Below are 10,184 nucleotides of genomic sequence, written 5' to 3'. Positions count from 1 at the left end.
ACAGACAGACAGACAGATAGACGGACAGACAGACAGACGGACAGACCGACAGACGAACAGACGGACAGACGGACGGGCAGACGGACCGATGGACGGACCGACAGACGCATGGACGGACGGACGGACTGACGGACGTACGGACGGACGGACGGACGGACGGACGGACAGACGGACGGACGGACAGACGGACCGACAGACAGACAGACAGAGGGTTCCGTTTTTTCCTTCTGAGGTACGGAACCCTAAAAATACAAAGAAATACCACCAGGTAGGTACCTACCTACCTATATTATTATACATATACAGGTACCTTTTTAGGGTTCCGTACTTTATAAGGAAAAAAGGGACCCTTAGGATCACTTCGTTGTCTGTCTGTCTGTCCGTCTCTCCGTCTGTGTCGTATCTGTCACACAAACCTATAGCATACTTCCCGTTGACCCAGAATCATGAAATTTAGTAGGTACGTAGGTCTTAGAGCACAAGTAAAGGAATAAATCCGAAAACCATAGATTTGTGATTACAACTTACAAAAAAAAATTAAAGTGTGTTAATGAAAAAATAATTAGTATTTTCAATTTTCAATGTATAATAAGTATACCAAGTGGGGTATTATATGAAAGGGCTTTACTGTATTGTGTGTATTCTAAAACACATTTTTATTTATTTTTATGCATAATAGTTTTTGATTTATGGAGCAAAATGTCAAAAAAATACCTGAGTACGGAACCCTTGGTGCGCGAGCAACTCGCACTTGGCCGGTTTTTTAAAATTAGATAAAATAAATAACTAAACAAAGTTACTTACCTATTGTACTAGGACCACACGAGTAGATATCCCTACTAGGACCTCAACAACAAAGTCAGGTCAATAAACCAATGAATAAAATTGGTGTCCAAATTTCAAATTCCAGAGGTCAATGTACAAAATGCAATAAGTATTTGAAGGACTTATTGACTCTGCTCTGCTCAATCTTCTACACATTTGCATAGCCACTGAATAAAAATTAATTTTATAAAATCATTACGACTTTTGTTTTTGAAAACATATTAATAACAACAGTTGTCGTCATAGAAACCACAATATTAAACGCGCAGCCGCGCGCCGCTGGGCTGGCCCTTCCCTCCGCCACCCGCGCGGTGTCTAATGTTTTGGGGTGAGAAGCATGATGATTTTAGCCGAAATCTAGCGCTTGAAAAGGGTTGAACAGTAGTTTGGGAAAAGTATTTTGAGAAAAAACTACTGAATTTAGGTTTGCAAAGTAAAGTTATTTCAACTAATGAATAAATAAACTATGTCTAATGATAATTTTTTTTAGAATTTTCCTATTCCTAATCTTATTTATTTACGCCCAAAGTTGACATAAATTTAGTGTTAAAATAGGAATCTTTTGAGGCTCGTAACTTTTAAATCAATATTTTTTTCAATGTTTTAGATATCATTGAACCTAGATAATGACGAGATAAATCGATATAATTCTTAGTTTTGTGCGTACAATATCGAATATTGTTGTATTTTCCCTCCTACGTTTGTATGAAGAAAGCACCGAACTGAGCTGCCTTAATTTACTGACGCAATTATTTTCTTTAAGTATAAATAACTTAATGGTTAGATTAAATTTGAGATTATATTCTCATTATTAGCATAGAGAGCTGAAGGAGATCAAACTAGTTTATAAACCTGCCCGCATACTACGAGGCGAGCCGTAAGAGGCGCAAGATTTTTCGCTACTCCAGAAATGCAAGTAATTTCCTAAGAATATCAAAGTTGCAAAAAACTTAAGCAGATGCTGCTTAAGTTTCTTGCAAGCCGATGGATTGAGAAGATGATATTGTTCATTTCAAATGTGTGGTTCCTTTCGAAATTGAACTCCTAGTCCCTAGGAGAAGAAATAGCTGCCAGAGCTGGAAGAGTCATAAAAGATAGATTTTTTTACTAAAAATCAACAGTACCAGATTCGCTTAAATTTTTAAGAGTGAGCCTGTGAGTGCCTCTTCGCTTTCTATAACTATTTATTTAATACAATCGATACGGCAGGTGGCCTAACACCGTAGATAGACAGCTACATTGTTACAAAAATAGTAACATTAATTCAGCCAGTCAGAGCAATTAAAATTGTTGTAAGTAATGATTGATGCAGATTTTCTGTAATCGCCGAGCGGATCTTGCTGCTGATGCCGAACGTATTTTCAGCATTAAACATTGTGCGAGCGCATGTGTGGCTCTGGCCGCTTTTACGATTCTTGCGGCTCTTACGCCTCTTCTTGAACTTTGTGCGATCACCTTAAATAAGAGTTATTTAGCTACTCCACGGCAGACACGCAACCGCGCGGTCATAAAACAGAAAAGCCACTTGTTTCTGTTTTTATTTGCATATCATATCAACGCACTACAAGGATTATTTTTCATACAATTTACATACAACAGGCTGTTGATGTTCATACCTCTTTTTACGACCTTTATTATAAATACAAATATGTGTTTGTTGCTTTGTTGGTTTGTCCTTCAATAACGCTGCAACGGAGCAATAGATTGACGTGACTTTTTGCATGGATATAGTTAGAGATATGAAGAGTGACATACGCTAATTTTTATCTCGGAAAATCAGAGAGTTCCCATGGGGTTTTCAAAAAACTTAAATTCATCGCGATGAAGCCGTAGGTATCAGCTAGTATGTCAATAAAATAATAAAAGTGTAATAAACTGTATCTACTTTTTTATTACCTGTGATAATTGATAAGTTAGCCCCTGGCCGCGATCTCGGTGGTAAACAACGATTGAGTCAATAATGTAAGCGGGCTGTCCTGGGGTCACTTTGGCCTTATTGAAGGCGCGGCAGATGCAATTTCGGAATCTATTTATAACTTTTTCTTAATTTATTCCTGGTAAAATTCAGCGAATATGTCTTGCTTGTGTTAGGTTTTTAGGATGCCAAAGACTTTGCAAAGGCTTTTCTTACCTTTGATCATTGTGTGATCTGTACGCTTAGTATAAGATTTTACGTCTCGCCAGCGTTGATAGTATTTGAGAGTCGAAACACAATAACGTCAAAGCAAAATGGATCGGAAGATCCTTAAATTGAAGTCGAAAAATTCAATACCACTGATTTTGATTTTGCAACATTTGCGCTTGGAGCGCTGGCTTAGATGTGTAGACAAACATGAGCTTTAAAACAAGGCAAGTTAAGATGCAGTTTCCTATAAGGCTAAAGTGTTTCGACACTCGAATACTATCAACGTTGATGAGACATAAAATCTCGTACTAAGCATAATGGAAAACGATGAAGTCCCAGCATGGCGTACCTACAGTTTCTGTAGGTATTATGAATCTTATATGCGTACCTAAGTACCTACCTACCTACTTAGAGTCCGCGACAGGTCGAGATGGCAATCAGGGTATAAGGCGGGAGGACGCCCCGCACACCCGCACGTCATCCGCGCTTGCCCGCACTGCGATAGCGAGATGGCATCCCTACCTGTCGCGTACACTATTACTACTTTCGCGTTTCGTGTGGCAATCTGCCGTGCAGTTTCTGTGACGCGTTGTGTATACCAGACTTAAATATATTTCTGCTTCAGTGTGACCTACGACTGGATTTACGCTTTTATTACATAAAAAGACGATAAAAATGTAATTGCTAACAACACTGCGATCGCCATAAATCTGTCGAGTTTATCTCCAGGCGATATTTTCACTATTTTCTTATTTTATGGAGTATTTATACTGCTTTTATGGTCGGCGTCTGCTAAATAACGAATGCTATTTGGTGACAGATGGACGTATTAATTAAGGCTTTGGCAATAAATCTAGACTTTTATCTTTTTTTATAGTCGTACTAGCTGATGTACGCCCGCTCCCGAGGCCCGAGGCCGTGGCTTGAGTCCACGTCCGGGTGACGTTAAAAAGCGGGGACCTCGTCTTAGCCTGCGAAAACGCTGTAAAAAGGGTGAGTTGTTTAGCCCTACGAGATAGGGAGCATTGTGAGATTGTAATAACAATTGATGCAGCTTTTCTGTAATCGGCGAGCTGTATATAGTGGGTCGATAGTCGATAAGTCGATTTCGTAAAACCTGCATCAATCATTATTACAATCTCGATTGTTGTGTGATTGGCAGACATTGTGCTATTCTTGTTGCAACAATGCATTGTAGCCAATAGTGAGCGAGCGTCAACCAATCAGAGATGATTGCAATCGTGACATTGTAGCTGTCATTCTAGCGCAATCGAGCGGGTAGTAGTTAGTACCGGTGTCAATGACAATTAGTGAATATGACGCGAGCGAGATGCACCAATCGCTTGAATCACTTTCTCTTGCTTTTACACGCACGGCGACGTTTTGTGATTTTTAAAAGCGTTCTGAAATATGTTCAAGCTTTACTTTAAAAAGCGAGACTCGTGACTGTTAACTTTATAAAAGACAGACTACAACATTTTTTCGGCAATAATTGGCCCAAAAAATTTTGTCAGCAAAAAATAATTAATTCTCTAACGGTTACTGACTGAAGTCAGTTTGAACTTTATTTCTGCTAAGTAACATTTGGTGACAGATGAAAGTGCTTATAATTAGGTTTTCGGCTAAACATCTAGGCTTTATATTAAAAATTCCCAATTAAAAGATTTCCAAAAATTCCTCTTGAATGGTCAGTTCATTATGATCAACCCATCGCCGGATCTCTACCTAGCACGGGTCTCCTCTCAGAATGAGAGAGATTTAGCCATAATCTACCACGCTGGCCATGTGCGGATTGGTAGTTTTCACACACATTTGAGAACATTATGAAGAACTCTCACGCATGCAGGTTTCCTCACGGTGTTTTCCTTCACCGTTAAAGCAAGTGACATTTAATTACTTAAAACGCACATAACTCCGAAAAGTTAGATGTGAGTGCCCGGGATCGAACCGCCGATCACCGATTAGAAGGTGGACGTCCTAACCACTAGGCTATCGCAGCTTAGCACAGTATAGTCATAACTCATAGGCATAGTTAATGATCCAGTGTAAGCTAAAACACATTGTTGTAATTGTCAGTAACGGTGTTCGCGCGATATCAGACGCTTGCAAATCTAGAACTGTGCTAACAGTATCTTGAGGTTTTGTGCCGCGGCTTCCCTGATTTGCTAGGTTCTATAATACAGAGAGAGCCAGCGCGTGCAAGACCTTTGTTATTTTATAAAAGCTGAAAGTTTCTCTGCGCATTGTCTCATTTGTCTCTCCAACACAGGGAGGAACGATCAGCGACTATGAAGTTTGGACCATAGTGGCTTTGGGAATTGGGATATCTGTTATCTAATAAAGCTGTTAAAAAATCTTACGTCAAAGTATAAAGACTTTTTTAATATTTTCTTCGGAATACTTAGTATTAAAATCACGTGATGCATGTCAGACACCCTTAAAATTGTAACTTTTAAGGGCGTCTGGCAGGGGGTTGCCACGACACGATTGTTACTCAATGTGTTGAGAACAATACGTAGATAAACTTTCAGCTTTTATAAAATAACGAAGGTCTAGCACGCGCTGGCTCTTTGTCCATAATAATGCTGATTCGCAACGAAACTGCTCGCTTTACGCATCGTGTGATATCTTGTTATACCTATTACAAACCTATTGTTTTATTGGATGATATAGCTTGCTACATGCCCGCGACGTCTTCTGTATGGATTTAGGGTTAATAAAATATCCGTGGGACAGTTTAGATTTTTCGACAGTAAAAAGTAGCACATGTCCGCCTCCGGGATGCAATCTATACACATTTTTGTCTTTTGACAAATTTCGTCAAAATCGGTTAAGCGGGTGGGCCGTGAAAATGTAACAAACAGACACACTTTCGCAGTAATAACACTAGTATGGATTCTAGATTAGTAAAGACTAGCTGACGTGTCCCGGCTTCGTACGGGTGAAATTTTGAAAATTCTGTCTCAGAGAAGATCTATGTTATACAAAAACTCGACATGCAATCTCAAGTCCCTATACTCAGAGGTTTAAGCTTACTATTATATATTCTGTGGCTGTAAGTTGATAATATTATGTTAGTTAGTCAGTTTCTCCTTTTATGAAGATAGATATTGGACTAGATATATATTATGTAATAGCAGTAATATACATATAAGTCAGAGTATAATAGCCTATATTTAAAGCAAACATATCTTAACTTAAGGTTTTTTTAAAGAAATGTTAATAAGCATGCGTGTGCGTTAATGTCTTTTTAACCGACTTCAAAAAGATCATCCTTGATTTTGCTTTCTAATTCGTCGAGTAATTTTTGACGATACTTTGCATTCTATGAAACTCCTAAACCAATTCTATCTATTAATAAATCTTTCTATTAAACCAATTATTTCTAAAACGTTTAAATATTTTATCTACGTTTATTTACTTCAATTTTTATAATTAAATTATTCGATGTAAAAAAATAAAATTGTTCTGTTGAAATGTGAAATAAAAAAACTCGAAAAAAGTATCAGCCTCTATACGTGTATCTACGTGCTATAGATACCCTTATAAAAATGTGTATCTAACTACAGTTATGTAAAAGGCAAAATAAATGCATATGAAAGAACTGCCTGTATTATAAAGGGCACATCGCATCGGTGCAAAATATCACTTTCTAGATACAATGGTTTGGCTGAGCGTGGATGAGTCAGTGAGTGAGTGAGTCAGGACTTTTCTTTTTATATTATACTAGCTTATAGACTAAACAAATTTCAAACTCCTGTTTTACCCCTTTAGGGATTGAATTTTCAAAAATCCTTCCTTAGCGGATGTCTACGCCATAATAGCGTAGCTTCATGCCAAATTTCTGCCCGATCCGTCCAATAGTTTAAGCTGCGCGTTGATAGATCGATCAGTCAGTCAGTCACCTTTTCTTTTTATATATTTAGATATGGATAAAACAAAAAAGTACTTAAGTAATAGCTTCGTTATCTCCTCGCTAGTTATCTTTATTATTGACGGAAATCAAGTAATTGAAGCGAAACTCGCTTTTATGTTGGTAAAAGTCATAGTCTATCGGATTTGAGAGTCGATTCAGGTTCGAAAATCACCGGAAAGGAAAGAATTATTCCTATCAAAAACTCGTTATAGCGGTTTAAGATAACTTAATAGACGCTCAATTTCAAGTAATAAAATAAGTGTCTTTTAAGTTGCATAACAAAATAAATGTTGTACACATAAATCGTTATTCTGATTTATAGTTAAATTGATTTATAGCATGTATGTAAAAGTTAGTTGAAAGTGAAATCCATATATTATACTAGCTTATGCTCGCGACTTCGTTCGCGTGGACTATAAAATTTCAAACCCCTATTTCCACCCCTTAGGGGTTGAATTTTCAAAAATCGTTTCTTAGCGGATACCTACGTCATAATAGCTATCTGCATGCCGAATTTCAGCCCTACCCGTCCAGTAGTTTGAGCTGTGCGTTGATAGATCAGTCAGTCAGTCAGTCACCTTTTCCTTTTACATATTTGGATTGATTTATAGTTTACTAGATGATGCCCGCGACTTCGTACACGTGGAATTAGATTTTTTTAAATCCCGTGGGAACTCTTTGATTTTCCGGCACAAAAAGATGCCTATGTCACTCTCCAGGTCTTTATCTATACCCATGCAAAAAATCACGTCAATCCGTTGCACCGTTGCGACGTTTTGAATTCTGTTCATCATCATCTCAACAACAACTTTTGCCATGAGTTCATCGCTAAATAGGTACAGGTCAATTAAATCACTACCCAAATTATAAATGCGAATGTGTGTTTGTTTGTTGGTTTGTCCTTAAATCACGTCGCAACGAAGCAACAGATTGACGTGATTTTTTGCATGAGTACCTTTAGTTAAAGGCCTGGAGAGTGACATAGGCTACGTTTTATTTAAAAACCTAAATCGGACAAAGTCGCGGCATCAGCTAGTATACCTATAAAAGGAAAACTTAAGTGACTGACTGGAATTACTGCACGGATCATAATGCAGATTGCTATTTTAGTATTTGGGATTAGGTAGGTATACTATACATATAGGTAGGATTTTTGAATGCGACCCCCAATGGGGTAAACTTGACTGTCGTAGTCCACGCGGGCGAAGTCACGGGCATAAGCTAGTTCAATCATTATAATATTTCCACTCAGTACGGAAGATACAATCCATTTCCTTCGCGTCAGAAAAATTGCAATCACTGGTGGGTAAGGGTTACATATTACAATTTCTCAGTTGCGCCCGCGCACCGGTCTGCCTCGCACGCGCCTCGCGTTTAGTGCTAGTTCCAGTGTTTAGTGACATGGTGTGGTAGTGTGTTGATCGGATTCCGTTAGTGGGCCATTGAAATCGTAAGTGATTGCGCTTTTTGTTCATCAAACTGGCGACAGCTAATTAGAGGATATAGGCTTTGGTTGACGGGGAAATGATATAAGTGATAATATCATTTTCATATTTTCCATAGGGGTTTCATTTAGAAAAGCCTGCTATAAGCCGGTGGTTTTCTCGGTTGAGATGCATGGAAAGCCGTACTTATTAGTTAGTATTTGTGATCTTTTTGTCTTCATGTTTTGTTCTTTATTGTGTTTTTTTTCTGTACGTTTGTTTGGTGTTGTTGTGTTTTGTATAATTGTAAACTGTGCGCTATGGTCCCAAATAAATAGTAGATTATTAACCAAGGGGATAAAGCAGTGTCTTCTGTCGCGGGTGACGATTTAAATCGCGAGTGTAGCGAGGGATTTAAGTTCACCCAAGACTTAGACAGCTTTATCACCGAGGTAAATACTCTACTTTTCGTACCATTTGCGAAAAAATTTACACAATAATAATATGATATAAGCATTTATTAAACGTATTTTTAGAACATTAACTTATTTATAAAAATAAATTAAAATAAACTTAACGTTTTTGTATTTGAAGAAAACAAAAACGTGGCAAATTCCTAGACTAATATTTTTTTGTCGGAAAAGCTAACTTTTGTAATATTGTCTTTATTACATTAAACATGAAATAACAAAATAAGAAGAGAAATAATTTATTAAAAGTAAGAGAAATAATTTTCCATTTATTTTTTGAAAACTGGAAAATTTGAAAAAGTAGAACACGTCTGTGATGCATCTGAATTACCGCGAAACATGAAATAACTCTGAAACTAGAGTGTAGGTATACAGCTGTATTCAGAAGCTTTCGCGAAATGCGAGAATGGTTCATGATTTTGCATTGCAATATTATGGAGAATAATACCTACTTTTTTTTTTATATACGAATCTGTCTACTGAAGATTAGTATACCCTTTTTATGCAGATACAAACAATGTAAGTAGGTAGTACCTATTTACCTAAGAAGTGTACATTATGCGTTGCAAAGTTAGAATTACTAGGTATTATGAAAAAAATTGCTGAATCAGTTTTTAACCTTTTCAAAAATGTTACCTATATTTTTACCAATATATTTTTGTATCTTTTGACATTTAGCAATTTTTGGTAATGACGGCTGTCAATTTACGAGTTTTGTTTGGAGATGACAGATAGTAATTGCGACCGAACCCGAACCGTTGCAGGTCGAATACGGAAAAGCTTCACCAATCCACTGCTAAGTAGGTAAAATCTCAATTTGTTCTGATTGGTTGAATTTATGGTATTTTTTGCTGCAACAATGCATTTTAGCCTATAGCGAGGCAGTGTCGGCCAATCAGAGATGATTGCGATCGCCACACTATAGCTGTCATCTAAAGATATAAAAGGAGAAGGTGACTGACTGACTGACTGACTGACTGATCTATCAACGCACAGCTCAAATTACAGGACGGATCGGGCTGAAATTTGGCATGCAGATAGCTTTTATGACGTAGGCATCCGCTAAGAAAGGATTTTTGAAAATTCAACCCCTAAGCCCCTAGTACCCCTAGTAACTTGGTCAACTTTTAAAATTTAAACCTTTGCATTCTGAGAGGAGACCCTTCCTCAGTAGTGGGCCGGCGACGAATTGACAATGATAGCAGCTTTTTGCAGCAGAGTAGTAGGTATAGTAGGTACTCTGTGGTGAGTATTGTTACTTAGTCTCATAGTGAAAAAAATTTTTTTTAAATACATGAATTTCGTGATTATGCCGAAAATTTGCCAATGCCTATTTGCCAAGAGATTCTGGTCTTAATATACATATATATTATACACACAGGCCATTGCTAAAGCTTTCTATCAGACCAATAGATAAGCAAGTA

At 37.5% G+C, this 10,184-nt stretch overlaps 1 protein-coding gene across 2 annotated transcripts in view; it reads left to right on the top strand.

The window, feature by feature from the left end:
• The first annotated feature begins 8,205 nt into the window (after positions 1 to 8,205).
• Positions 8,206 to 10,184, top strand: part of Sb (serine proteinase stubble) — a 154,281-nt gene continuing 152,302 nt past the window's right edge. For both annotated transcript variants that reach the window (XM_069501930.1, XM_034973072.2), the window contains exon 1: positions 8,206 to 8,316. The gene's annotated coding sequence lies outside the window, so the exon portion shown is untranslated. The remainder of the gene's footprint in view (positions 8,317 to 10,184) is intronic.

This window comes from Maniola hyperantus, chromosome 11, assembly GCF_902806685.2.
Source record: "Maniola hyperantus chromosome 11, iAphHyp1.2, whole genome shotgun sequence".
Taxonomy (NCBI): domain Eukaryota; kingdom Metazoa; phylum Arthropoda; class Insecta; order Lepidoptera; family Nymphalidae; genus Maniola; species Maniola hyperantus.
This window is presented reverse-complemented; position numbering and strand designations above follow the sequence as displayed.